The sequence below is a fragment of the Danio rerio genome, chromosome 11 (assembly GCF_052040795.2).
Source record: "Danio rerio strain M-AB ecotype USA chromosome 11, GRCz13ab, whole genome shotgun sequence".
Lineage (NCBI taxonomy): Eukaryota > Metazoa > Chordata > Actinopteri > Cypriniformes > Danionidae > Danio > Danio rerio.
The window spans coordinates 29989646-30010672 of record NC_141031.1 but is presented as its reverse complement, the minus strand read 5'-3'; the positions used below and the strand labels follow the sequence as shown (position 1 = coordinate 30010672).

The following is a 21027-nucleotide window of genomic DNA, read 5'->3' as shown; positions in this document are numbered from 1 at the left end:
GGATATTTGCAATCACTGCAAACACACATCAGCCACATCAAATTAGACTCCAGTCAGACGATTTCCACATGACGATCACACAAAGAGTCACTACCTGAGAGCCAACCAGACGTGAAGCATGAAAAGCCTAATAGTTTTCGATATCTAAACACCTTTGCATTCTCTGCCCCTGCGCGAGATGAAAGAATGCACCTGAATACACTTTATTGGTCAGAGGATAGGAATGAAGCCTGGAGATGAGCTAATGGGAAAACAAATTATTTCACCGCGTATCCTAGCCCTTATAACTCTAAATACGGGCATTTGAAAAGCGAATGACATACCGATCCAATGGAATCCCGACCCACCTTCATATGATCGAATAACATGTTTTGTTATTAATGAGCTATGAATCGCAAAACATGGGAGGGGAGATTGTGAAGAATGGCAGTGCTGATAAAAGCACACAATATTAGGGTGTCGTATCTGCACACTCGCCATATACTTAAGGTAATGAGTGAAAAATCTGTGTTTTTTCATGAATACAAATGAGTTTATTTTCACACTGAAAAATAGACAAAATTTCAAGTTTCCCAATCTGTAGGCATCATTCTGACACTTATATCATTACTAGTGCAAACAATGATGATGCTTCTGATACTGACAACTACATCAGAACAAAAAAAGATCATATTTCATAATTTACAACATGATAAAGTTCTAAACATTTCAGAAATTGTTGCATCTGATCACTCACATAGCTGTTTATCTCACAAAACATGTCACATTCACCATGTAATGTATGCAGTCAATGAGTAAACAACAGTGTTTTTTTTTTTGGCAAAGTATATTTTCATGCCTTTGGTGAGTTTATCTCCACACCAAAGAAAGAAAAAAAAGTTTCAGTTTTCCAGGCTCTCCAGGCATCATACTGACACATATAGTATCATTACTTGAGCAAATGATGATGACGACACATCAGATACTGACAACATCATCAAAACAAAAATATCAGATTTCGACGTTTGCAATGTGTTAAAGATCAGAACATTAAACCGAATCACGTGCGTTCCATGTGAACATGCAAAAGCTCACTATCATACACAATTACAAAAAGTGAAAACTAAGTATTTTCCTTAAAATATCAATTCCCAACCCTTAACTCTGAAAAATAGGCATTCAAATTTAAACACCATTTGAGCCAATGGAAACCCGACCCATCATACACTCTTAAAAAAAATCATAAAACAGCATTTTAAACAGTATTTTGTCATTCATGTTTATTATTAATCATTCATACTTTTAAACTGCATTGCAAGGCCTTGATCACTCCTCCAACAACTTTTGATTTTGAAAAGTTTGAAAAAGACACTTTTATCGACATTTATGCCATAATAAACGATATATTGTCTTTAATCGTGTTGTAAATGACAAAAACCTGGTAATAAACAGCCAGAACCTTTTCAGCTATTTTACAGACACGTGTCTCTATACACTACCTGACAAAAGTCCTGTACAAGTTTTAGGAACATCAAATGATAACTTGACTTCTAGTTGATCATTTCGTATCAGAAGTGGCTTATATGAAAGGCAAAGGTCTTTAGAAAATGCTTGTTTTACCAAAATATGATCATACATCCATACATATCTGCAATGACTTAAATAACTTATTAATAAAGTCATCTGGAATGACAAAGAAAGCGTTCTTGCAGGACTCCCAGTTCATCAAGAATCTTTGGATTCATCTTCAGTGCCTCCTCCGTCAACTTACCGCAGACATGCAATAATGTTCAGTGCTGATGACTGGGCTGGCCAATCCTGGAGTACCTTGGCCTTCTTTGCTTTCAGGAACTTTGATGTAAAGGCTGAAGTATGGGAAGGAGTGCTAACCTGCTGAAGAATTTGCCCTCTCCTGTGGTTTGTAATGTAATGGCAGCACAAATGTCTTGATACCTCAGGCTGTTGATGTTGCCATCCACTTTGCAGATATCTCACATGTCCCCATACCGAATGCAACCCCAAACCATGATTCTTCTTTTACCAAACTTGACTGATTTCTCTAAGAATCTTGGGTCCATGCAGGCTCCAATAGGTCTTCTGCAGTATTTATGATGATTGGGATGCAGTTCAACAGACGATTCATTGGAAAAACCTACCTTCTGCCACTTTTCCAAAAGACCAACTAGAAGTCAAGTTATCATTTGTTGTTTTTACAACTGAGATTGACAACAAGACTTTTGTCAGGTAGCTATATTATTTCTTAATACTACTAAACTATTAATGACAGTCACTTTGCTAAACTGCTGAGTTGAATTTTTAACATGAAAAGTGGACAGAGCAGATCCAAAAATGCAATACAGTAATAAACTGTAAATCACAAAATATTCATTCATTAGCCATGAATCACACACACTCTCTCTCTCTCTCACACACACACACACACACACACACACACACACACACACACACACACACACACACACACACACACACACACACACACACACACACACACACACACACAGGAAAAAAAAATATGGGAGGAGAGATTGTGAAAATGGCAGTCCTGAGAAGCAGACAGACGCAAGACTGAATACTGGTGTTTACGACTACAGAGCCAGAGGCATGTCATTTAGAGCGAGTGTTTTTACCGCTGGACACTGGTGAAATTCCTCAGGTGCATTGTGCAGATTCTCCAGTAAAAACACTATGACCCACACATACATACACACACACATTGGATGGTGTAAAGTGGTCATGCATCCCGACAGATCTGTCACCAGCTGCTTAGAGCGTTTCTCAGTCGATGAAGGCTACCACCACTACGCTTTGTGTTTCGCCCTGGAGCCACACAGAGAGGCCTGATTTCTTACAGTTAGTCTGTGCACGGAAAACTCTCTGTTTACACCTGCAAACACCTACCGCAGGCTCATCATTACCATCAGCGGATGTATCAGTGGCACGCTGTGGGCATAAAAACTGGTCTTAATGCTCAATAAATTGCTGTAACATTCATCACCTGTGCTGCGATGCTCTGCGGTGTTGATTTAACAGAGAAGTGCTCTGCATTTTTCCTGGTTGGGGCAAATGGTGTAAATCACCCAGCAGAAGACACGGCTTCCTCCTGTAATTGGCCGCAAGTTGTGCCTATCTGACGGGACGTGTTGCAGCACAGGCTGTAACCCGAGGAAGATTCCATCTTAAAGGAGAAAAATGTCTTTTATAATAACAAATGCTTGGAATTGGCTCAGTGCATGCATTGCATTGCTTTTTGAAAGGTTAAACTGCTAATCATGAAGTAATCTCTCTGTTTTAGCTATCTTGCTTTTGCTATTTTACCTCATACTGGCTTAAAGTATATGTATTTTATTGTTCCAACTTTAAATAACTTGTTAACTAGTGGCAGAAGAACTACTGAAAAATCGATTTCAAGCAAAAGTACTATTACTTTTCCAAAAATGTGGTGTAAGTAGAGGAAAATTATCTGTTGTAAATAATACTCAAAGTATGACTAAAATGTACTCAAGAGTAGTGAGTGTTTTTATTTGTGAATGTAAAAAAGTAACATTCTCTAGGGAATTTAGTGATTGTTTAGGGCCATTTGCTGATTTCAGTCCTCATACAGTAGACATTTTCATCTCTATGATCATCCAAACAGTCTTTCGGTCATTGCGTCCAATGATTTTGTGTTTTCTTGGACACTTTTAATGCATCCATACTGTACATGTTTGCTGCGTTTATAAAAGCGCACAAGTCTTGAGGTCGTTCTGTATAACTCTTAGGGTTCATACACATTTTATCTACTAAAATGCCATGACTTTTCCATGATTTTCTTCTTTTAAGTAAAAAGACTTTTAAGTAAATTTTCATGACCTAATTTTTCATTCAATGTCTACATTTGCGTGTTAAAAACAATACAACTTAAAATTTATTACAGCATATCATAAAACACGCCACAACCTATTTAGTTTTAATTTATATCTATTCATTTCTATGTTCATTTTCTTTTCGGCTTAGTCCCTTTATTAATCAGAGGTCGCCACAGCAAAATGAACCACCAACTTATCCAGGATATTTTTTACGCAGCGGATCCAGCTGCAACTCATCACTGGGAAACATCCATACACACTTATTCACACACATACACTATACCGCATTTCTTTGGACTGCGAGGGAAACCGGAGCACCAGGAGGAAACTCACACAAACACGGGGAAAACATGCCAACTCCACACAGAAATGCCAACTGAACCAGCTGAGGCTCGAACCGGCAACCTTCTTGCTGTAAGGGAATTGTGCAACCCACTGCACCACATTGACACCCAATTGATATTTGATTGGCCAAGGACAGAAAAGAAGTAAAGACAAATAACCTACTGTATAAATAAGTATACAGATATTTGTTTTCCATGACTTTTCCAAAACTTTGTGGGCTTTTCAGTTTTTCCAGGCCTGGAAAATGCCATGTCAAAATTCAATGATTTTTCCAGGTTTTCCATGACTGTATGAACCATATTTTTGTTTTTTAATAGATGGGAATCTCAGGACTGATTACATGTAGCTAATCAAATATAAAAAAATATAAGTAAAAAATAAAATAGTGACTGCAGAATGAAGAAAAATAGTGGAGTAAAAGTACTAATACAACACAAATAATATACTCAGGTAGAAGTAAAAGTTCACCTTTTTAAAAACTACTCAATGACAGTGATTTGAGTATTTATAAATTTTTACTTTACATTGCTGCTTTTAACTTTGTATTATTTCTGTTATTTTTATTTATGTTAAATTTTGGGGTCAATATTTTATGAATAAAATTTACTAATGCAGCAATTTTGCAAAAAAAAAAAAGTGTATAAAAAAAATGTTACACTTAAAGATCCTGTGAAGTGCTTTAATTTGTGCATTTTTTTCGATGTTTGATGTAATCTTAACAGAAACGCGATGAGAGTGACATGTTATGTAGCCCCTCCCCTTTAAAAAAAACTGCCAGTAGCGTTTTGCTTTATCGCTGCTCTGCCAGTAAGAGTGGTTGAGCTTAAGCACATCAAATGAAAAGCAAATGAGAAGCATCTTAAAGGGGGCGGGACATGTAAGATACTATAGAGCATTTGATTGGTTATGATCTAATGAGAAACTGTAGTATGAATTGATGTGATTAAAACCATTCATCCATTTAGGTGGAAGTGACAAACTACAAGATTCAGTTACACATCTTCTAAACATGAATTATGTCATTGTTTTGGAGCACACTAGCTTATAGATATGTTAAAAACTAACAATACTAATGTCTAAACGTATTTAAATATTTTATGGGATTAGAACAACGATTTTAAAATGAAAAGAAGAAGAAAAGCTTCCTAAGCACAAAATCAGCACGTCACAATGATTTCTGAAGGATCATTGGACTCTGAATGCAACTTTGACATTACAGGAATACATTACCATTAAACAAATAAATATTTATAGAAAATATTTCAATAGTTTAAGTGTATGTTTAATCAAATAAATGCATTGGTAATTAAAAATCATACAGCAAGCAAAAAAGTAATGTATAAAACTATTAATAAAATAAAAAATTATAAATAGTTTACATTAATGTACACAATTATAGAAAATATATTTAATATATATTTTATAAATATAATTTCAATTTTTTTCACTAATTATATTAATTTGATTTTATATGGAATATCATCAAACTAAATCACAGTAGTTAAGTTCATATTAGCAACCAATTACATGATGTGTATAACTTAAAAGATATTCTTCACCATCATAATACTGATCACTTGTGTCTATAAATTCAAAACATCTTCGCATTTATGATCCTTATCGTTTTACCGTCTTGACACTTCAGCTGAAATATAACATGCACTTTGAAGCGTCCCAGAAAAAAACATTAGTCTGACACCTGTAATCATAACTCCATGTATCCACAGCAAAGACTGGCTCATTTTTCAGACCACTACAAACACTGTGTTTGCCCGGGGTCTGACAGTGGCCTTTGATTGAAAGTTGGGGGTAAAGCAGCAGCCAGTCTGAGGCTCTGAGAACCGTGACACTAAGACAGACGTAGACTGAGCGCCACACAGAGAGACAGCAGCAGCATCCGTCATCACCACCATTACCCTTTGTTGTAGCCAGTCAGGTGCTGAAAGTCTGGGTTAAAGAGCATTCACCAGAGGTACTTCTCTTCCCTTCTCCGATTTCCTTAATCCGCAAATTAATTCCCTTTTATAGAGGCTCCGTAAAGTGAAGGATATTTTTGTATCAATTACAAAGCAGTCTGTTTTACTTAAACAATCACACAGCATTGACCTTGAGATGGGAACAACTTTTTGGCAAAGTCGACCTGCAGGGAGATGGATTTCATGAAAGCCTAAATGAGAGTTTCTTTTTTTTTCTCCAGAAAATGCTAAACGTACTCTTGAGACGCTGATACGCTTACAGTGAATTCTTTCTTATTCGTTGTTCTGCATTAACTGTGTTGATAGTGGTGTTTAGATGAATATGTGAATTTATTCACAGTTTTTCTGTCTCTCTGAACAAAATGAACAGTTACAGCAGTGAGAAAACAGCAGTTAGGAAAGCATCTGAAAATAGCCATGTGACAGTAGTCTCTTTTACAAAGTGATACCAGTAAATATCCAGAAAATTATGGGAACGACTCTACCGGTAGATTAAAAAAAGTGTTGTTCACACAGGCAAGAAGGTTTTGGAATTTTTTCGAAAAAGATCGTTCACACATCCTATCCAAGATACCGGTAAATTCTGAAATCATTAACCAGATATGGCCTCTCTAAAGGCTGCACTTGAATTTGTTTTGCAAATAGGGGGTCTGGCTTTTGTTGATCGTTTCACTTTTATTTAAAGCTTTAGCATTCAAGCAGCTGCTTTTGTTCCAGAGACATTAAAAATGCTGACACTTACCGGCTGTTTCACGTGCACACGGGTCAAGCAACTGAAGCAAAGCTTGAAGGTAAACATACAGCGGTTAATCATAAGATTTTTATCCACAATTTTTTACACAGTTGGCATTAGGAAGGAACATAGAAACGTTATCTGACTAACATCTAGCAGCTAAATGTGTCTGGAAAAATATTCAAAGGCTATTATTTTTATAAACAGCGTGGATGTGAATGCATCTGAATGTTCTGATTGGCTGGAGTAGACATCTTACATCAGCGCGCTCTAATCGTGAACGCAGTCTTTCCAGCAATTTTCCTTCTGCGTTTACACAGAGCTGCATTCCAGCAAATTACCAGTAATGTTACAACTTCTCTTGTCAGAAAATTCCCAGAACAAATTTGACGATATTTTCAAAGAGGGGTTGTTGATCCCTTTCTGGAAAATTATGCGTGAGAAGGTCAAACCAAGTCTAAATTGTTTTCATTTTATTATAAGTTTTAACATATCAAACTAAAAAATTATACATGCACACAATGATATTCTCTCACTTGTCATATTGCATTATATCATGGTCACAAGCCTTTTTAACCACATTGCAGCCTATTAATTGTATATATAAACAAGCAATTAAAGTTACTGTATGGACATAAAGCCTATCCGATGGCATCATTGTAAGATTTTATGTAAACATAACCTTTTTAGTATTAATAGTTTTATTAAATTTAGTTATCGTAATAGTTTTTTAAATGCTTAGATAATCATGTTCCAATTCTGATCTAATCAGTAGGCATCAGATCTCTCACAGAGTCACACGAGCAACTGCTATGGTGACTGCCTTGTACCAAAGTGTAAGACCTCTTTTGGTTAATCTGTTTCCCTGTTGAAGGAACCAAACTGTGGAATGATTAACCTGTTAGCCTAAAATAAGAAAGTCAAAAATGTTTTTAGTAGTGCACTTAGGAAGTGGTTAAAAACAAAACAGCGTTTAAACAAATAGTTTACTATTAGTTTTATTTATTATGACGGCTTTGCTTTTGCCTTATGGCAAGTTTTTGTAAAGAACTATAATGTTGTGTATATGTATCTATTTTATTTTCCTTTTATGGTAAGCCTCCCATGGACAGGTTTTGATAATTAGTAAGTCAGCTAAAACACTTTAACAAATGTATTTGGATGTCAGGTGTAATTGTGATGTCCATGTCAAAATAAATAAATAAATAAATAAATAAATAAATAAATAAATAAATAAATAAATAAATAAATAAATAAATCTTAGAGCTGTACTATATATATATCGTTTCAGCATCAATATCACAGCGTAGACAATCAAAACAGTCACATCACAGGATCTACAGTGTTGAATCGTGATTAGAGTTTACCAGAACCCGTAGCTAAAAACATACGGTACATGATTTGTGTATTTCAAGATAGTTTAAAGCATTCAGGCACAAGAAATTATAATATTTGCAACTTGAACTGTATTTATGTATAAATACGATTAAGACTATACTGGGCCATTTAACATTTGATTATTCAATTTGTATCTGAATGCTTCTAGACTTTTTAAATACTGTTTATTTAATTTGTATCTTTGCTCTGCTGTATTCATCAATGCTTGCGATTGGTTTACTACATCTTATGCAGATGCTCTCATTTAAAAAATCATCCCAATCAATCTAGAATTATAAATTATTTCCAAATTGAGCCATTCATTTCATCTGGTCAGTGTATACTCAATATTGAAATATTTATCGCAGAAACAAATATCGAAACGTAAGTTTTTTCAATATTGTGCAGCCCTATTTAATATCTGTAATACAGCTTTTCAGTGTATATGTTCATACTGACCTCCAGACTAAAAAAAGGGAGTGAACTGGAGAAGATTTCCATTTTAAAAAGAGTGGACCCTCAGTGCCACACACCATTATATCTACTACATCATCATCACGGTCACGGACCAATGGTTGGTCAAACTTCACTTTGGCACAAACTTCACTTTCAAACTCCTGAAACATTGCTTACAAATGTATTTTTGGTCTGATCTTGTTCAAAATGGCATGCAAGTTTGTTGTAAATATATCTAGGCTTTTAGCTGCTACAAGGGTATGGAAGCCCATTACTGCCAGTATTGGAAAAAACAAAACCATGTTGAAATTATGGGATACTTAAATGTCATAATTTTCTTCTTTTTTATCTCATACTTATGACATTAAAAGTCATCATTTGGTCTTAAGTGATAATTATTTCAAACCTGTGACTTGTCATAATTATTTAATAATATTATATTATGATTATAATAATTATACAGCATCATTATTATGATTTTCCCCCCTGCTGGTTAAACAAGTTTTTAAAATTGTGACATTCAAAGTTAAATATTGTGACTATAAAAGTAATTATTTTGCAGAAAATTCATGTCTGATTCAATTAGAAATGAATAATTTTAGTAAAACATCTTCCATGGTCCAGGACCTATATACTGTAATGTTTCTATGTGCCGTGAAAAAAAAAGTCTTAATTGGCCTCAATGGATCCATGAAGAACATTTTTATGTTTCACAAAAAGTAGAGAAAATGTTAGTTAGTTTATTCAATTGCTCTTCGCAAAAAAACAAAAAAAAAACAAATAGTTATCTTGAGAACGCTTTACTAAAATTTTATAAGGAACCTTCCATTGTTCTAAGAAACTAAAGAAAGGGGGTGTCGGGTGTTACTTTTGATGACGTAGGCTAAAAACACACAGGATCCCGTCCTCAAACAGCATTTAAATATAAAACAAACAGTTTTATAATTGCAACTAATATTACAAAGCAGGATAAATGAACAAAACTTTCTCTCTAAAAAGCACTTTTTTCCCATCACCAACTTTCTTTGACCTTTGAAAATACCTTTTGAGGGATTTATTTTTACATGCACAAATAACAGCAGCCTAAACAACATTCGCTATGTAAGATGATGGCACTAAGGACTGTATATGCATTTTTTATTTTACATAAGGCTATAGAATGACATGGGATCTCACTTTTCACTTTGGTAAATCATAGTCACGAATTGTGGCCTACTGTATGAATCAAATAAAACAAAACAATGTCACAAGATTTGTTTTGAAAAATTAATAAGCAGTGTTTCAATGTCTATATGACAGCATCTGGCAGTCAGTCTTTGACATGACTGGACTTTGCTCCTCAGTTCCTCTCCAACCTTGATGCTCATGCAGGGGCAGATTTAGTGATTTTTCCTTTCTACTTTCATTTAATTTATTTAGCAGTTTTTTTTATATCACTCAATCTTCTTTTCTACGTTTTATATTATTATTTAATATATTTTAATTAAATTTTTTTTAAACAATTTGACTGCTTTAACATGTGGTGGATAAATAATAATATCATTACTTAACATTATGTTATTATAATATTATATTTTATTGTATATTAAATATTATTAATAATGTAAAAAATTTATTTGTTTGACTTTCATGATACAAAATATGATATGAAATGATGTTATCTATAGTTGATAGTTATAATTTCTAGATATTCTAGATAATTCTAGATATTTATTAGGGCCCCCAGATGACCTCAGGCCCTAGGCAGCCGCTTACCTTGCTTATCGGTTAAATCCGCCCCTGTGCTCATGACAAAATAGCATGTTTTTTAAAGTGAGGTGTAAATCGCTGTGATGCATGAGTGAATGAATGATATTTTTACACTTTTACACGTAATAATCCATGATAACATTACACAATACTAAAACATCACATCAAAGTAACACATTGTCAATATTTTTTAAGACCACCCCAGCATTTCACTAATCATGTCTTATTTGGAGGAGCCCAGCTCCCCCTAGCTCCCCGTAGTTCGTACCCTGGACATCTGCTGTTTGGGTAAGCTAAACATAACAATATCTTGTAGTGTTTCAAACACCACAGTTTTCAAATCATGTAGTGCGTTTGAGATTTAGGGGATGAAAATTTAGAAAGGTTTATGTGCGTGGTGCAACCAGAATAAGTTAATTTAAAAAAAACTACTCTTTTAAGATTTAACATTAAAACTCAGAAAATAGATCAGCATAAAATAGAAAAGCATGAAAGAACCAAATGATTCATCCGATTCCCTAAAACGAATCATGCTTCCCAATGTTGTTGCAAAATGTTATCTCACATCGCTGGAAAGCATTTGAAATACACTTATTCTTTGTACACGGACACAGTTTGCTGAACATAAAGGCTCAAGTTGTCTGCAAGCACATTAACCACAAACATGCGAAAGGCCACCCACAAATATGTCTTTCATAACACAGTTCCCATCTCTGCTGATAAGCTCACAGCCAAAGTAAATAAGAACTCACTTTTCCACCTGCCCAAAAAACTGGAGAGTAAATAGTGCAAGTGTGCGCAAAGCAGTTGGTCAACATTTCATCACTGATATTCGGCTTGCAACTTATTTGTAGTTGTAGCTAATAATAGTAACAACAAGCATGTAGCTGTTAGTTGGTCAACAAAACTGGGGGTGTGAATATACAGAACCAGTGGCGTGTAGTAGCAAATTACAAATACTCAAATTATTGTAAATGAGCACAGAGTTTTTTCCATCTCCTTAAATTTGTGAAAAAGGTAATGTTGACACCAATTGATTGATTACATTTGCTCTACATCCACAGACTGTTTTTTAATACATGACAACTTCATTTGTACTTGATATGCTTGACTAAATACTTATTTTCTTTAGATAAATTTGTCTTAAAATAGCTTATTTTTATTTAATTTCTTGTTTATACTACTCAAATTGTTTGAGGAAACTGATTCCAGCAAACTATTTAAGTTGACTAACTCATTTGAGTTTGAGCTCCTCAAATCCTCAAATCGTTTGAGTAGCTATAGAGTTGTTTGGATTCGATTCATTTAAGTTAACTAAACTCATACAAATTTGCTAACTGAACTCAACATGTTTAAGTTACTAATAGTTTAAATGTTTGGTGATATAATCTCAAATAGTACAAGTGTATATGATTTAATATATAATATAATATAATATAATATAATATAATATAATATAATATAATATAATATAATATAATATAATATAATATAATATAATATAAGTTTACAGTACTCATATCATTTAGTTTCAAAACGCAAACAAAAATGTAATAGGTGAACCAAAATTGTGTAAAACTACTGTAATTCTACTAAAGTAAGCAAGCAATTGAGGTACAATGAGTGATTTAGTTGCAGAGCAGTGCAAAGCCTGAAGCCGGAGAGAACAAACGTGTTTTCAAAAACTACTGTCGTATTATGATATGCATTTAAAATATTTACACAGTCAAAAAAAGTTTTTTTTTTTTTTTTTTTAAAGAAGTCACTTATAGCTGCATTAATTGATAGCAGTAATAATGTAAAATGCTATTTTGTTACAACATTTTAATGACAAATTCACGAGTGTTAAATGAAGAAAGTCACACAAAAACAAAACATTGACAAGAAACAAATTAAAATTTGCCGCAATCGGTTTCCTCAAATGGATTGAGTTAAGTTATTGGGTTTTACACTGTAGTTTTACTCAGGAATTGTATTTTATTGAGTAGATTTAAAACTTAAGTACATTTTTTTAGTGCTGTATCAATACTTTTACTCCACTATTTTCCTTATACCTGTAGGGACTACTTTATTATTTATCTTGTCTACTTTATGATGATCAGCTAAAGTAGAGTAATCAGTTCTGTGATTCCTGTCCAATCAAATCACACATACTCACTACTCTTGTACTTTGAGTAATATTTACAACAAATACTTTTACTTTGCTTGCACTACATTTTTGGGTATGTTATTTTTACCTGAGTATGATTTTCAGTAGTCGCTGTACAGACTACAGACCTATCCATATATTTTCCTACCTCATTCCAGAAAGACAATGGTAATATTTATAGTGGCGCAGATATGACTGCCTCAGGCCCTACTCAATTGTTTGGTCTTTACATTTTCAAACACCTAAATCACACTGAAGGTAGATTTGTTACCCGTCCAGCATGCCGAGGGAGGTCCGTGACCTTTCATTCAGACTTGTGTGATCTGTAAGGTTCAGCTCCCTGGAATGTTTTGATTTAGCACTTTGAAATTTCATTATCAAAGGTCACATCAAAAAAATTGAAGCTTTATTAGCTCTACCCGAAATCCCTTCATCATTCAAACCTCCCTAATTATACCTGCACTGACTAGCTCTCAGTTTCTCTCCGTGAAAGATGAGTCATCTTGCAGCAGACAAACAGTATCTTCCCCTGATGTGATGATGACTATTACATGAAATGGATTCTTGAGCTCCCGTGGCTTATTTAGTAAACAGAGAAGCGCAAATGCCTGCCACTCAGGTTAAAAGAGGGAAAAAACCTAAAGCTTCTCTTCAAGGGGAGCAGAGGCGGAGTGTCTTAGCGCCGTGTCGAAAGACATCTGATGGAACGGAAGCATTGGCAGGCTTTGTTGGCTGGTCAGGTGGCACCCCATCATTCCACTCGGCAATGAACCCGAACACAATAACCTTGACTTAGACTTGGACTGCTAGGTTTTTGTCTGGATTGAACGACACTATATGAAATAGTACTTAAACTCTATGAATGATAATGCAATGGAAAAAATAACTAACAGAAAACTGAAGATTTCAGCATTTTTCAAAAGTTTGGTGAATAGATGCCAATGTTGAGAATGTTGTCACTTTGTAAAGAAACATTATGGACCTGAGCACATACAGTCCTGTACTTCATCACTGTAGATTTGGTTGTCAAATTAATTTTTGCATTATTTTTTATTGATTTTAATATAATAAAATAAAATAGTTAAAACAAAACAATTGAGACACCAAGTGTCAAAGATCAATTTATTATTATTATATTATAATTTTAATTATAATAAACTGGTAAGATATATCGTCCAAGTGCACTAAGAGTGAAAAAAAGATTTAATAAAACAAATAAATAGAAAAAGGTAAATAAATTTAGAAAAATGAAATTAATTAATTTTGGTTGTCAATTTTTACTTAGGTCCCCTAATAAATTTCTAGTGAAAAGTTCATTTTAAATAGTATGAAGTAGGGCATGCACAATATATCATTTCAGCATCAGTATCGCAATGTCGCCAATAGTCACATCGCAGGGATAACAGTTGACCAGGCATTACAGTTAACAGCAATGTGGAGTCAATTTAAACTTTAACCTGATGAAGTACACACTAACCAGCTCATTATTCAGACACGAGACGAGCCAAACAGTCAAAAACTCAAAGCTGACAGAAACTAAAACAGTTGATGCAGTATATACTAACCTGTACATTATGCAGACACAAGATGACGCCAAACAGTCAAAAACACAAAGCTGAGAGAAACAAAAACAGCTGATGGAGTATACACTAAACTGCGCATTACTCAGACACAAGATGGCAGCAAACAGTGAAAAAACAAAGCTAACAAAAACAAAAACAGCTGATGAAGTATACACTAATCTGCACATTATAAAGACAGATGATGATGCCAAACAGTCAAAAACACAAAGCTAACAAAAACAAAAACAGCTGATGGAGTATACACTAACATGCGCATTATTCAGACACAAGATAGCGCTAAACCGTCAAAAACACAAAGCTGACTGATGGATGTAAGTAAATAAATGTGAAAGTGAAATAAATTTAACCTTAGACTGAAAGTTTATTATTTGCATGTGCTTTTGAGGCCCGACTGTAAGAATTTTGAACAGACTTTAACATTTGTGGACAATAAATTAAACTAAGCCAAAAAGAAAATAATTGAATAAATTTAAGTCATCTGGTGAAATTGCATTTATATCGCTATATATATATATATATATATATATATATATATATATATATATATATATATATATATATATATATATATATATATATATATATATATATATCTCGCAGTAAATGAAAATGCAATGCAATGCAATGTCAGTTTTTTCCAATACCAATATTTTAGTGTAAATATGAACTAAAAGTGTATAGTTTAATTGTGAATAGTATATTCACTACTTTATCATTTAAAATCAAATAAACCTCCTTGTGTGTGAATGATAAAATGTGTGCGTTTCTGATACAGTATCTATGGTTAAAATAAATGACCTTTTGATTCTATATGCTGTCATCTAAAGCATACATACATTTTCTAGTGTGACTTAAATACTTTATAGAGCCACTTATATTATAACAACTTGCCAAACTCCACAAAGTTGTGTCTTATTCATTTGCAAATAATTGATAGCAAATGAAACTGATTCCTAGAAATGTTGGATGACTATGCAGCTACACTGAAAACCTGGTGGAATTCCTTGTCAAAATGTGAAGCGTGCACTGTGCACTTTTCCTCTGCACAAAGCACAGTTTTTGGAGTGGAGAAATCGGAGGATTGATGATCCCTAGCTGATATCCATCTCCCACATTTGGCCGGGGTTCAGAAGCACAAATAACCATGGAAACTACTGGCTCAGTGATCCGCATGTTGATTTCGAACACACTGGCTGTGCAGAGCGTGGATGGTACAGTGCTTCACGCATAGTAAACAGACTGAGGAGTTACATCCTGGGAGGCAAGATGGACCCCAATCAAAACATACAGCATTTCTTAGAAACATACGGAAAGGATACAGAATTAATACCCCAGACTATGTGTATAAATAATAGGCTAATAAAATCTTTAGCTATTAAAAATTATTTAAATGTTGATTGTTATTTTAGCTTTTTATTGCAAAACAACAATGTATTACATTTGATAAAACTGTTAGTTCTACCTACATTATGCACTGATTAGCTGTGTTTTGAAGCAATAGTAAATTCCAAACATTACTTACATTATTGTTTATACTAATAATAATGCTGCTGTTACTACAACTACTACTACAACAACTACAACAACTACTACTACTGTACAACAACAACTAAAACTACTGCAACTGTACAACAACTAGTATTACTACAATGACAACAACAACTACTATTACTACTACTACTACTAATACTATTACAACAACTACAACTACTATTATTACTGCTGCTACAACAACAACAACAACTACTACTACTACTACTTCTATTACCACAATGTCAACAACAACAACAACCACTACTACTTCTACTACTACTAATACTAATACAACAACTACAACCTCTATTACAACAACAACTACAACAACTATTACTACTGCTACTACAACAACAACAACAACTACTACTACTAATAAAACAACAACTATTACTACAACCACAACAACAACAACTACTATTACTTTTACTACTGCTACTACTACTAAAACAGCAATGACTACTACTATTACTACAACAACATCTAGAACAGCAACAACAACTACTTCTACTACTACTTCTACTACTACTACTACTACTACAACTATTACTACTACAACAACAGCAACAGCAACAACTAATATTACTTCTACTACTACTACTACTACAACAACACCTACTATAACTACAACAACTACCACTACTACGACAACAACATCAACTACTACTAAAACAACAACAACAACAACAATTCCTACTACTACTATTACTATAAAAACACTAATACTACTATTACTACAACAACATCAACTACTACTACTACAACAACAACAACTACTATCACAACAGCAACTATTACTACTACTCCTCCCTGATATTAAATCATTACAGATGAAAACATTTGTTTCTGTGAACAAATGTTATAAAATGAAATCTTTAACAAACAATGTGAAATTTTAAGGAAATGTTTTTAGACTTTTATAGACTAAAACAAATATGAAACATTTTACTCAAATCCATACCAAATAACTCCAGAGAAACTACCTAGATTTTCAAACAATCTCTTAATTTTTACCTTATCTGTACATTAAATTCAGTCTATTTCATATAAATGCTATTCTTTTAATCTCAAAGCATCATATAAAAATAACACAGATTCCATTAGATCAAACAACACAAGTGTTTTCAATACTGATGATAATATGATAAAGATGATAAAATTCAATATTAATAACTAGAATAATAGAAAAAAATTCTAACTGGCAATGTGACACCAAAGAAGGAAGTGATGGTTTTGCCATCACATACAAAACCACATTTTATATTGGCCTAACTGTGATTACTGCTTAAAACAATATGATATACAAAAATCTCATAATATTGAAGGATAAAAGTCATGAACACTGAATTAAAATAAACAATAATACACAAAGTCAAATATAACTCAAGCAAGTCCACTGAAGGCCTATCCTGCTGTCTGTCACCGTGGACTTTTTCACACACACAATGCTGTCTTTCAGGCACAGCCAACTTAGTCATTTTGAGGTGGGCAGCAACCGAGTAGTCTAAAGTTTAAACTGCGACCATTAGTGGTTTCTGGAATACGCCTGTATTGAAAAGAGAGAGAGAGAGAGAGAGAGAGAGTGAGAGTGAGAAAGAGAGAGAGAGAGAGAGAGAGAGAGAGAGAGAGAGAGAAACTCAATCTGAACCATTAGCCTCAGTGAAAGCCTTTCAAAATACATTCCGATCCATGCACAAAGAGAGCGTAACACTGCGATACATTCACATCTTTGAGGTTTCATTAAACAATTCACTTGCAATCGGCGGTGTTACTTGAGCGCACAGAAGCTGAATGATCAACCTCAATGTTTTGTGCGCAGGGTGTAAAATGCATCTCAAAGAAATGTAATGTTGAATAAAAATCACGTAAGGATTTGACTGAATGACTGGATAACCGCAATGTCTTGAGCAGAGTAGGCCATGCATGAGCAAATTAGCCAAACAAGATGAATTGTATAACACAACCATTACCTTCCACTCTGCATTTACATCAACAATCAATTGTATGTACGTCTGGCAGGTTCACTTTGCAAAGAACATTTGTCTGTTTGGTAGGAACAAACTTAGTTTATGTAAGCAAGGCAGTGGACTATGATGCTTTCAGACTGACAAGGCCGTGAACTGATTTCAGCTTGAAATCTTTGAAATGCTTTATTTTCGTAATTATATAACACACTGTTCCACATCCACTTCGCTTGATGATTTCACAATTATTACAATTGGTTAAGTAAACATTACGCGCGGTCTAATGGAAGGTGTGAAAGCGTCTTCACACATAAAAGGTGAAGTTTGTCTTGAGAGCACATAACATGCCTTGGGCAAAAGCATTTCGCAAAAATCCTCGCGGAACAATAAACAAGACGACGGATCAGAAGAAAATATGAAACACAGACAAGCGTATCTGTTTTGCTGATGGAAATCCCCTTAGTGGTTTGATGAGCGGTCCTTAACGTACCATTCGCAAATTAAATAACACTAATCAGTGTATTTTAAAAAAATGAAAACATTTTAGGGGTTTTCACACAAAGATGAATTAAGACATCACACTAAACTACTTTCATCAGTCATCATCATAAAGGAAAATTCTATTCTTGGCTTGAAAATGGCCAAGGGTTATTAACAAGTGTTTTTGTTGTCCCTACAGTAAATGTGATCTAATTGTTTTGACTCCAAAAGTCTTTTCTTATATTATATTTTATGTTTCAGAGGAGAAAGAAAGAAAGAAAGAAAGAAAGAAAGAAAGAAAGAAAGAAAGAAAGAAAGAAAGAAGAAAGAAAGAAAGAAAGAAAGTCTGTTTTAAGTTTTGATTTCAATTATAAATGATCATAATGAAAAATCCTCTCTGACTGTACAGTTTATGCTTGACTTTCTGGATGAGCTCCAGTTATTTGTCACATACATAAATTTAACACATACAAGAAGACAATATACAATACATAAGATAAAGACCTGCAGAATGTAATGTGTGTTATGCTTTGACGCAACTATGCACGTTAGGAATGTCTTTGACGTTGCATGTCAAAACACAGAGCGCAGGTTGGGAAACCTAGATTTCATCTTTAAAACATTGCAAGGTAGACAAAAATACAGATTTTTTGTTATGTTTAATCCCCCCACCCCACTCGACTTAATTGTAAGTCCAAGAGAATTCAAATTGACTACCCTTTCGTTATGTTCGTGGCTGTTTTTGCCCCATTGACTTCAATTATAACAACATTTTTTGATTGCAAAGCCATGACACCAAATAATCATGCATTCTGAATGTTGGTGTTTTTCCTTGTTGGGAAGAGGTCAAACTTTTCATTTTTACTGTTGATCATCAGTTGGTAGCTTTAACCCTTTGGATAGGCCTGTGCAAAAAAAATTTGACTTTTATAAGGAGTACTATAGAGTAAAACAGCAAATAGGGTATATGCTGAGCTAGTGCTGTTCCCATGCTGATAGACTTTAGGTTACCTGTTATTTTTAGTTTTGTTTCCATTTTAAACGATTCCTTTTACAGCATAGATGTTGTAATGTAGTTAAAATACAATCAATTAAATAGACTCTGTCATTCATTTAGTTGCTCAAGCGTAAAACAAGACAAAAAGCCGTTTACTCGCATGCGCCAGTCGGAATTGGCAGGCTAGCGCAGAAGCTCCATTGACGATACTAGGGTAAAATAAATGCTCATATTTTAAAGACATGGCAGCGGAAATGTTATTTAATGCAGTGCTTCTTGTACAATCTGAGACCCACTTTATATCGGATATCACTCAGCCAGTGGAAATTGCTGATTTTTAAAGAAAACAGACCTTTAAACGCGCCGTTTTTGCAATGGCAAACAGTTAACTAGAAGCGCTGAACCCAGGTTACTGGCAAATTAAAAGTTCTATTAGCATGCTTTGGCATATACCCCATTATAGGGTGTGTCTATAAATACACTTACTATGTTTACTATGTTCTGAGAGTTGAGCAGCTTATTTTTTATTTTCTCATACATATCAAGGTAAGTGTGCAAAGATCTCTCTCATACTCGCAGGTGCCCAGCCCCGACCAACACACATACAACACTTCATATAACCATATAATTTTTATCCAGAAACAAAGCTTTAATTGTAACCAATTATCAACAGTAAAAGTTAGTAGATTTTCTGCTTCCAAACAGGGAAAACCAGCAACAATCAAGAATGCATGATTATATGCTGTCATGGATTTACAAACAAAAAAAAGTCATTATAAAGGAAGTCAATGGGGCAAAAACAGCCCCGAACATAACGAAATGTTTGTAAAGTTACCCAGAGTTTATTGTTAAATTTTTGAAAATTTTCAAAGCATTTTTTCCAAAATAAAGCATTTTTGACTCAAAATTCTTCCCATTGGGCCTTTTCAATTCTTTTGAACATAATTAAGTGCTTCTTGTCAATTAGACAATGCTTTCATGTTTTTTTCTTGCTGTTAATTGCGAAAAAAAAAAAGATTGATAAAAGTGTCATGATAAACCACTGTAAGTTGTTGTGAGTGCAGGTGCTGTGTGATGCGCGTGCATGTGAAAGGGAGTCGGATTTATGCGGGTGGGCCCACGGTTTGCACTATGCATTGGTCACTACTAACTGAATGGAGTAGGAGCACACAGTTATGTTTTCTTAAGCAAGTTGCATATAAAATTTACATTTCAAAACCGCCCAAATGTTGTCAACCTACCTATGCCATTTTTAACCGCAAACTCAAATTCAAAACCGCCCAATCTGGCAACACTGTATGTGACTTTGCATGTTTAAACAGCTATTTCAGTTATCAAAAGGGTTTAGTTTGCAAATGATTTTCTTTTTTTTTCGATCTGAAGTACCTGTACAGGTCATAACATGAATATGAGCCTGGCTACTGTAATGCATCAGTGAAGTTTTGTCATCTTTCTAAAAAAAAAAAAAAAAAGGAAAAAGAAAAGAAAAGAAAATTAGCACAGGAGAGAATTGTTTGTGTTGTTATTGCTCACCTGACAAAAGCAACTCTGAGGTGTGATGGGATCTTGCACGGCCTGGGCGGATGAATGAGCTCGCGGACTGACAGACTGCGTAAACCAGAATTCTGTTGCCTTGCATCTTAATCCGCAAGTTGCCGCTTCTGTAAACATCACGGAAGAGCAATTTTTCTCCAGTCTCTGAGGTAATAGCAAAGAAAACGTTCGAGGTTACAGAAGTAACCCTTCGTTCCCCGAGGAGGGGAACGGAAGTGCCATGAATGGGAGGATTCGGATCAGAAGCCGCTTATCTGGAGAGTATTGAACGGGCCAATGAATG

The 21027-nt window shown here is 34.3% G+C and overlaps 1 long non-coding RNA gene across 6 annotated transcripts in view; it reads right to left on the bottom strand.

The window, feature by feature from the left end:
• The window catches only part of LOC141376616 (uncharacterized), a 131628-nt gene that overhangs the window by 98433 nt on the left and 12168 nt on the right, over positions 1–21027 (bottom strand). For 2 of the 6 annotated variants that reach the window (XR_015502662.1, XR_015502666.1), the window contains exon 2: positions 20724–20888. This is a non-coding gene — a long non-coding RNA (uncharacterized LOC141376616). Of the gene's footprint in view, positions 1–516; positions 3179–16849; positions 18431–20723; positions 20889–21027 lie in introns of those variants that run through there. The other 4 variants (XR_015502667.1, XR_015502665.1, XR_015502664.1 and 1 more) reach the window with 4 other exon arrangements.